The sequence below is a fragment of the Emys orbicularis genome, chromosome 2 (assembly GCF_028017835.1).
Source record: "Emys orbicularis isolate rEmyOrb1 chromosome 2, rEmyOrb1.hap1, whole genome shotgun sequence".
Taxonomy (NCBI): Eukaryota; Metazoa; Chordata; order Testudines; family Emydidae; genus Emys; species Emys orbicularis.
Window position 1 is genome coordinate 299,465,331 of NC_088684.1, and position 7,260 is coordinate 299,472,590.

The 7,260-nt window shown below is 70.9% G+C and overlaps 1 long non-coding RNA gene across 1 annotated transcript; it reads right to left on the reverse strand.

The window, feature by feature from the left end:
• Positions 1–402: 402 nt before the first annotated feature.
• LOC135873485 (uncharacterized) lies at positions 403–5,140 on the reverse strand. Its single transcript, XR_010561127.1, has 3 exons — positions 5,090–5,140; positions 4,415–4,551; positions 403–478 (listed from the first exon to the last, which is right to left on the reverse strand). It is a non-coding gene; the product is annotated as an uncharacterized LOC135873485 (long non-coding RNA).
• Positions 5,141–7,260: the final 2,120 nt, after the last annotated feature.

Below are 7,260 nucleotides of genomic sequence, written 5' to 3' on the forward strand. Positions count from 1 at the left end.
GGAGGTGTTGGAGTCGTTCTGGGCGGTGCCTTCAGGCAGGGGTTTGTCCTGGGAGTGGAGACGCTGGGGCACATCTAGCTGTCCCATGGGGCCAGGACTAACCCAGGGTTCGTGGCACTGAGGGCTGCCCCAGGAACTCCACGAACAGCCCAGCCTGAGTACTGCCAAGATGCCTGCTCCCCAGAAAGGGTGGGCCCGGGGCTGGCTCAGCACCCCACAGGCCAGCTCCAGCCAGGCTGCTGGGCCTGGAGCACTAGTGCGGGGTGCCCGTCTGCTGGCATTTTGCTACCAGGGCGGTGCCCTCTGCGCTGGGTCAGCATCACTCACCCGCGCCAGGAGCATCTGGGATTCCTCTGCCCCCAACACTTGGCTCCATCTCAGAGGCGCCCTCTGGGGCGGGATCTGCAGAGACACCGAGGTCACAGGCACGTTCCCTGGAGACGCTGCCAGGCGGGTTTGGAGTGGGAAGGGGTGACGGCTGGAAGGGGTGACCAGGAGACGGTCAGTTAATTCACAGCTCCCCAGCCAGGTGTGCTGTGTTGCGGGCGGGTCCAGTTCAGGCCAGCAGACGAGCCGGGTTTCAAGCTCGGCAGTTCTGGTGGAAGCACCAGCCAGGCAAGTGGGCTGGGGGGAGCCGGGTGGGTGCACTGCTCCCTAGGTCCCCAAGCAAGCAGCAAGGGCAGCTTTGTGTCCCAGCTACTCCTCCCCCGGCACCTGTGAGCGTTGCCCACTCGCTGCCTTCTCTAATGCGGCTCATTATGGACAGCAAAGGGCGTTTACAGAAACAAAGAGCAGTTCTGAGCCCTGGGCCCAGAACCACTGCCCCCCGCCCAGCTCCGAGCCAGGCCAGGGCACCCACTTGCCAGCACAGAGCTAGCACAAGTCTGACGATGAGATTAGACAGCTCAGCACATCCCGCAGGCTGGGAGCTCTACGAGCCTGAACTCTGCCCAACCCCCTCGCTTACCCTCCCCTTAACTCTGACCCCTCAGCCCAGGGGATCTTGGTGCTCACAGGCAAGGGTGTGTGAAGTATCTGAGATCCTCAGCCTGTGCTATCAATTTGGTGCACAAAGAGTTACTCTCCGAGTCTGAGCCTAGATGGACCCTGTGCCTGTATAGGGAGGGTAAATGGGGGAAGCCGGGGGCTCCAGCCCCTACGAACGCAGTGCACAGGGGTCAGAAAGATGCTGCAGGGGGCCAGGGCAGGTATCCCCGCTATAAGTAGCTATGGGTTCGCAGCTTGCAGACTAGCATGGAGCTTCCCCGGGGTCAGAGATGTCAAGCTGGGGGACCGTTCTGCCATCCCACTCAGCCTCCCACAGAGCCCAGGGCAGGGCTCTCCCCCAGGCACTCCTGCACCCGGCCCAGCTCGGCCGACTGAGCTAGAGTGGGGCTGTCAGAGAGACGCCTGGCCTGGATTCACTGACATACACTCCCCCACCAGCTCAGTTGTTCCAAAGGGGGTGACCCTCCACGGGGAAAATCTGCTCCTTATTCCCAGCCGGGACAACTCTCGTCCAGGCCCTGCCTGCCAGAGCCAAGGACCGCCTGCCGCAGAGCCCCCTCCCCTGCCCAGACCGGGCTCCGGGCACCTGCAGACCACGCTCACGGCACCGCTGACCCCTCCCCTGCCCAGACCGGGCTCCGGGCACCTGCAGCCCGCGCTCACGGCACCGCTGACCCCTCCCCTGCACAGACTGGGCTCCGGGCACCTGCAAACCGCGCTCACGGCACTGCTGACCCCTCCCCTGCCCAGACTGGGCTCCGGGCACCTGCAAACCGCGCTCACGGCACTGCTGACCCCTCCCCTGCCCAGACTGGGCTCCGGGCACCTGCAAACCGCGCTCACGGCACTGCTGACCCCTCCCCTGCCCAGACTGGGCTCCGGGCACCTGCAAACCGCGCTCACGGCACCGCTGACCCCTCCCCTGCCCAGACCGGGCTCCGGGCACCGCTAACCCCTCCCCTGCCCAGACCGGGCTCCGGGCACCTGCAGACCGCGCTCACGGCACCGCTGACCCCTCCCCTGCCCAGACTGGGCTCTGGGCACCTGCAAACCGCGCTCACGGCACCGCTGACCCCTCCCCTGCCCAGACTGGGCTCCGGGCACCTGCAAACCGTGCTCACGGCACCGCTGACCCCTCCCCTGCCCAGACCGGGCTCCGGGCACCGCTAACCCCTCCCCTGTCCAGACCGGGCTCCGGGCACCTGCAGACCGCGCTCACGGCACCGCTGACCCCTCCCCTGCCCAGACCGGGCTCCGGGCACCTGCAGCCCGCGCTCACGGCACCGCTGACCCCTCCCCTGCCCAGACTGGGCTCCGGGCATCTGCAAACCGCGCTTACGGCACCGCTGACCCCTCCCCTGCCCAGACCGGGCTCCGGGCACCGCTAACCCCTCCCCTGCCCAGACCGGGCTCCGGGCACCTGCAGACCGGGCTCCAGGCACCCGCAGACCGCGCTCACGGCACCGCTGACCCCTCCCCTGCCCACACTGGGCTCTGGGCACCTGCAGCCCGCGCTCACGGCACTGCTGACCCCTCCCCTGCACAGACCGGGCTCCGGGCACCGCTAACCCCTCCCCTGCCCTGACCGGGCTCCGGGCACCGCTGACCCCTCCCCTGCCCTGACCGGGCTCCGGGCACCGCTAACCCCTCCCCTGCCCTGACCGGGCTCCGGGCACCTGCAGCCCGCGCTCACGGCACCGCTGACCCCTCCCCTGCCCTGACCGGGCTCCGGGCACCTGCAGACCGCGCTCACGGCACCGCTGACCCCTCCCCTGCCCAGACTGGGCTCTGGGCACCTGCAAACCGCGCTCACGGCACCGCTGACCCCTCCCCTGCCCAGACTGGGCTCCGGGCACCTGCAAACTGCGCTCACGGCACCGCTGACCCCTCCCCTGCCCAGACCGGGCTCCGGGCACCGCTAACCCCTCCCCTGCCCAGACCGGGCTCCGGGCACCTGCAGACCGCGCTCACGGCACCGCTGACCCCTCCCCTGCCCAGACCGGGCTCCGGACACCTGCAGCCCGCGCTCACGGCACCGCTGACCCCTCCCCTGCCCAGACCGGGCTCCAGGCACCTGCAGCCCGCGCTTACGGCACCGCTGACCCCTCCCCTGCCCAGACCGGGCTCTGGGCACCGCTAACCCCTCCCCTGCCCAGACCGGGCTCCGGGCACCGGCAGACCACGCTCACGGCACCGCTGACCCCTCCCCTGGCCAGACCGGGCTCCGGGCACCCGCAGACCGCGCTCACGGCACCGCTGACCCCTCCCCTGCCCAGACCGGGCTCCGGGCACCTGCAAACCGCGCTCACGGCACCGCTGACCCCTCCCCTGCCCAGACCGGGCTCCGGGCACCTGCAGACCGCGCTCACGGCACTGCTGACCCCTCCCCTGCCCAGACCGGGCTCCGGACACCTGCAGCCCGCGCTCACGGCACCGCTGACCCCTCCCCTGCCCAGACCGGGCTCCGGGCACCTGCAGCCCGCGCTCACGGCACCGCTGACCCCTCCCCTGCCCAGACTGGGCTCCGGGCACCTGCAAACCGCGCTCACGGCACCGCTGACCCCTCCCCTGCCCAGGCCGGGCTCTGGGCACCGCTAACCCCTCCCCTGCCCAGACCGGGCTCCGGACACCTGCAGACAGCGCTCACGGCACTGCTGACCCCTCCCCTGCCCAGACCGGGCTCCGGGCACCTGCAGACCACGCTCACGGCACCGCTGACCCCTCCCCTGCCCACACTGGGCTCTGGGCACCTGCAGCCCACGCTCACGGCACTGCTTACCCCTCCCCTGCACAGACCGGGCTCCGGGCACCGCTAACCCCTCCCCTGCCCTGACCGGGCTCCGGGCACCGCTAACCCCTCCCCTGCCCTGACCGGGCTCCGGGCACCTGCAGCCCGCGCTCACGGCACCGCTGACCCCTCCCCTGCCCGGGCTCCGGGCACCTGCAGCCCGCGCTCACGGCACCGCTGACCCCTCCCCTGCCCTGACCGGGCTCTGGGCACCGCTAACCCCTCCCCTGCCCTGACCGGGCTCCGGGCACCTGCAGACCGTGCTCACGGCACCACTCGAGACACTAACCCAGCAAGCTCCAGCTGGATTCCCAGCCCTTGAATCGCTCTGGGATGCTGGAGGCAGCTCAGAGCTCAGTCAAAGCTGGGGCTTGCGGCTTGGCTATTTCCAGATGTTCCGGCTCAAGCCTCTCTGACACATGGCATCTCCATTCCCTTAGCGAGATGCCAGCACTGTGGGCACCAGCAGGTAGCCCCAGCAGGGCACTCAGTGCCACGGGGCCCTTTTCACTCCAAGTAGCCTGCGCGAGCCGCATGCAGAGACTGGGTCTGTGGACCCGCTCCGAGGCACCGGCAGGAGCCCACCTGGGCAAGCTGTGTCCGAGGGGTCTGTCCCACCTGTAATTCACGCGGCTTTATCCTCCCACCGCCAGGCCACGGGCTCCACCGTCACTGGCCCACGGCTCTGCCACGCCACAAATTCCACCCACGCCTGCGGGGCCGGAGACGGAGACGTCCTCACTAGGCACCAGTACCTGCAACAGAGGGGGCACAGTTCAGCACCCCTGAGCCTGGGATCTGCATGGGGGGGTCACACCCCGGTCCTGCCCTGCATTGGGGGGGGTCCCATAGCTGGGCCCTGCATTGGGGGGGCCACACACCCCGGTCCCGCCCTGCATTGGGGGGTCACACCCCTGCCGGACCCTGCATGGGGGGGTCACACCCCGGTCCCGCCCTGCATTGGGGGGGGTCACACACCCCGGTCCCGCCCTGCATTGGGGGGGTCACACAGCTGGGCCCTGCATTGGGGGGGCCACACACCCCGGTCCCGCCCTGCATTGGGGGGGTCACACAGCTGGGCCCTGCATTGGGGGGTCACACCCCCGCCGGACCCTGCATGGGGGGGTCACACCCCGGTCCCGCCCTGCATTGGGGGGGTTACACCCCCGCCGGTCCCGCCCTGCGATGGGGGGGGGGGGTCACACACCCCGGTCGCGGCCGGGCCCTGCGCGGGGGGAGCTGAGTTGTCTCTCCCGTTCCCATAGCAACGGCCAGGATCAAGGCAGCCCTCACCTGCGCGCCCCTGGCCCGGGCCATGTTGGGGGCGTGGCCAGCGCTTGCGGGGGCGGGGCCTCGCCCAGTGCCGGCTCCAACAGCGGCTCCGGCCGCGCCCGCCGCGCTGCATGCCGGGAGGGGGGGGACCCTAGCGCGCTGCATGCCTGGACGGAACGCCGCCGCCGCGCTGCATGCCGGGAGCTTCGGCCGAGCGGGCCCTGGTGCGCCCCAGGCGGGCTCTGCGCGTGAAGCGCTTCTGGCGCTGGGGGGGGGCCCGGCACGGGGCTCCCCCCCCCCAGGCTCTCGGCTTTCGCTGCCCGGGGGCTGGGGGCCGAGCGCGCGGTAGCCAGGGGGTGGCTCGGGGCAGGGCAGGCGGGGGGGTAGCTAGGGGCTGTGTGTGGGCAGGGGGTAGCTCGGGGTGAGGGCAGGGGGTGGCTAGGGGCTCTGTGCCGGGAGGGGGTGGCTCGGGGCAGGGCAGGCGGGGGGGGGTAGCTCAGGTGCAGGGAGGGGGTAGCTAGGGGCTGTGTGTGGGCAGGGGGGTAGTTCGGGGTGCAGGGAGGGGGTAGCTCAGGTGCAGGGAGGGGGTAGCTAGGGGCTGTGTGTGGGCAGGGGGGTAACTCAGGGTGAGGGCAGGGGGTGGCTAGGGGCTCTGTGCCGGGAGGGGGTGGCTCGGGGCAGGGCAGGCGGGGGGGGGTAGCTCAGGTGCAGGGAAGGGATGATTAGGGGCTCTGTGCCGGGAGGGGGTGGCTCGGGGCAGGGCAGGCGGGGGGGGGTAGCTCAGGTGCAGGGAGGGGGTAGCTAGGGGCTGTGTGTGGGCAGGGGGGTAGTTCGGGGTGCAGGGAGGGGGTAGCTCAGGTGCAGGGAGGGGGTAGCTAGGGGCTGTGTGTGGGCAGGGGGGTAACTCAGGGTGAGGGCAGGGGGTGGCTAGGGGCTCTGTGCCGGGAGGGGGTGGCTCGGGGCAGGGCAGGCGGGGGGGGGGTAGCTCAGGTGCAGGGAGGGGGTAGCTAGGGGCTGTGTGTGGGCAGGGGGGTAGTTCGGGGTGCAGGGAGGGGGTAGCTCAGGTGCAGGGAAGGGATGATTAGGGGCTCTGTGCCGGGAGGGGGTGGCTCGGGGCAGGGCAGGCGGGGGGGGGGTAGCTCAGGTGCAGGGAGGGGGTAGCTAGGGGCTGTGTGTGGGCAGGGGGGTAACTCAGGGTGAGGGCAGGGGGTGGCTAGGGGCTCTGTGTCGGGAGGGGGTGGCTCGGGGCAGGGCAGGCGGGGGGGGGGTAGCTCAGGTGCAGGGAGGGGGTAGCTAGGGGCTGTGTGTGGGCAGGGGGGTAGTTCGGGGTGCAGGGAGGGGGTAGCTCAGGTGCAGGGAGGGGGTAGCTAGGGGCTGTGTGTGGGCAGGGGGGTAACTCAGGGTGAGGGCAGGGGGTGGCTAGGGGCTCTGTGCCGGGAGGGGGTGGCTCGGGGCAGGGCAGGCGGGGGGGGGGTAGCTCAGGTGCAGGGAGGGGGTAGCTAGGGGCTGTGTGTGGGCAGGGGGGTAGTTCGGGGTGCAGGGAGGGGGTAGCTCAGGTGCAGGGAAGGGATGATTAGGGGCTCTGTGCCGGGAGGGGGTGGCTCGGGGCAGGGCAGGCGGGGGGGGGTAGCTCAGGTGCAGGGAGGGGGTAGCTAGGGGCTGTGTGTGGGCAGGGGGGTAACTCAGGGTGAGGGCAGGGGGTGGCTAGGGGCTCTGTGTCGGGAGGGGGTGGCTCGGGGCAGGGCAGGCGGGGGGGGGGTAGCTCAGGTGCAGGGAGGGGGTAGCTAGGGGCTGTGTGTGGGCAGGGGGGTAGTTCGGGGTGCAGGGAGGGGGTAGCTCAGGTGCAGGGAGGGGGTAGCTAGGGGCTGTGTGTGGGCAGGGGGGTAACTCAGGGTGAGGGCAGGGGGTGGCTAGGGGCTCTGTGTCGGGAGGGGGTGGCTCGGGGCAGGGCAGGCGGGGGGGGGTAGCTCAGGTGCAGGGAGGGGGTAGCTAGGGGCTGTGTGTGGGCAGGGGGGTAGTTCGGGGTGCAGGGAGGGGGTAGCTCAGGTGCAGGGAAGGGATGATTAGGGGCTCTGTGCCGGGAGGGGGTGGCTCGGGGCAGGGCAGGCGGGGGGGGTAGCTCAGGTGCAGGGAGGGGGTAGCTAGGGGCTGTGTGTGGGCAGGGGGGTAACTCAGGGTGAGGGCAGGGGGTG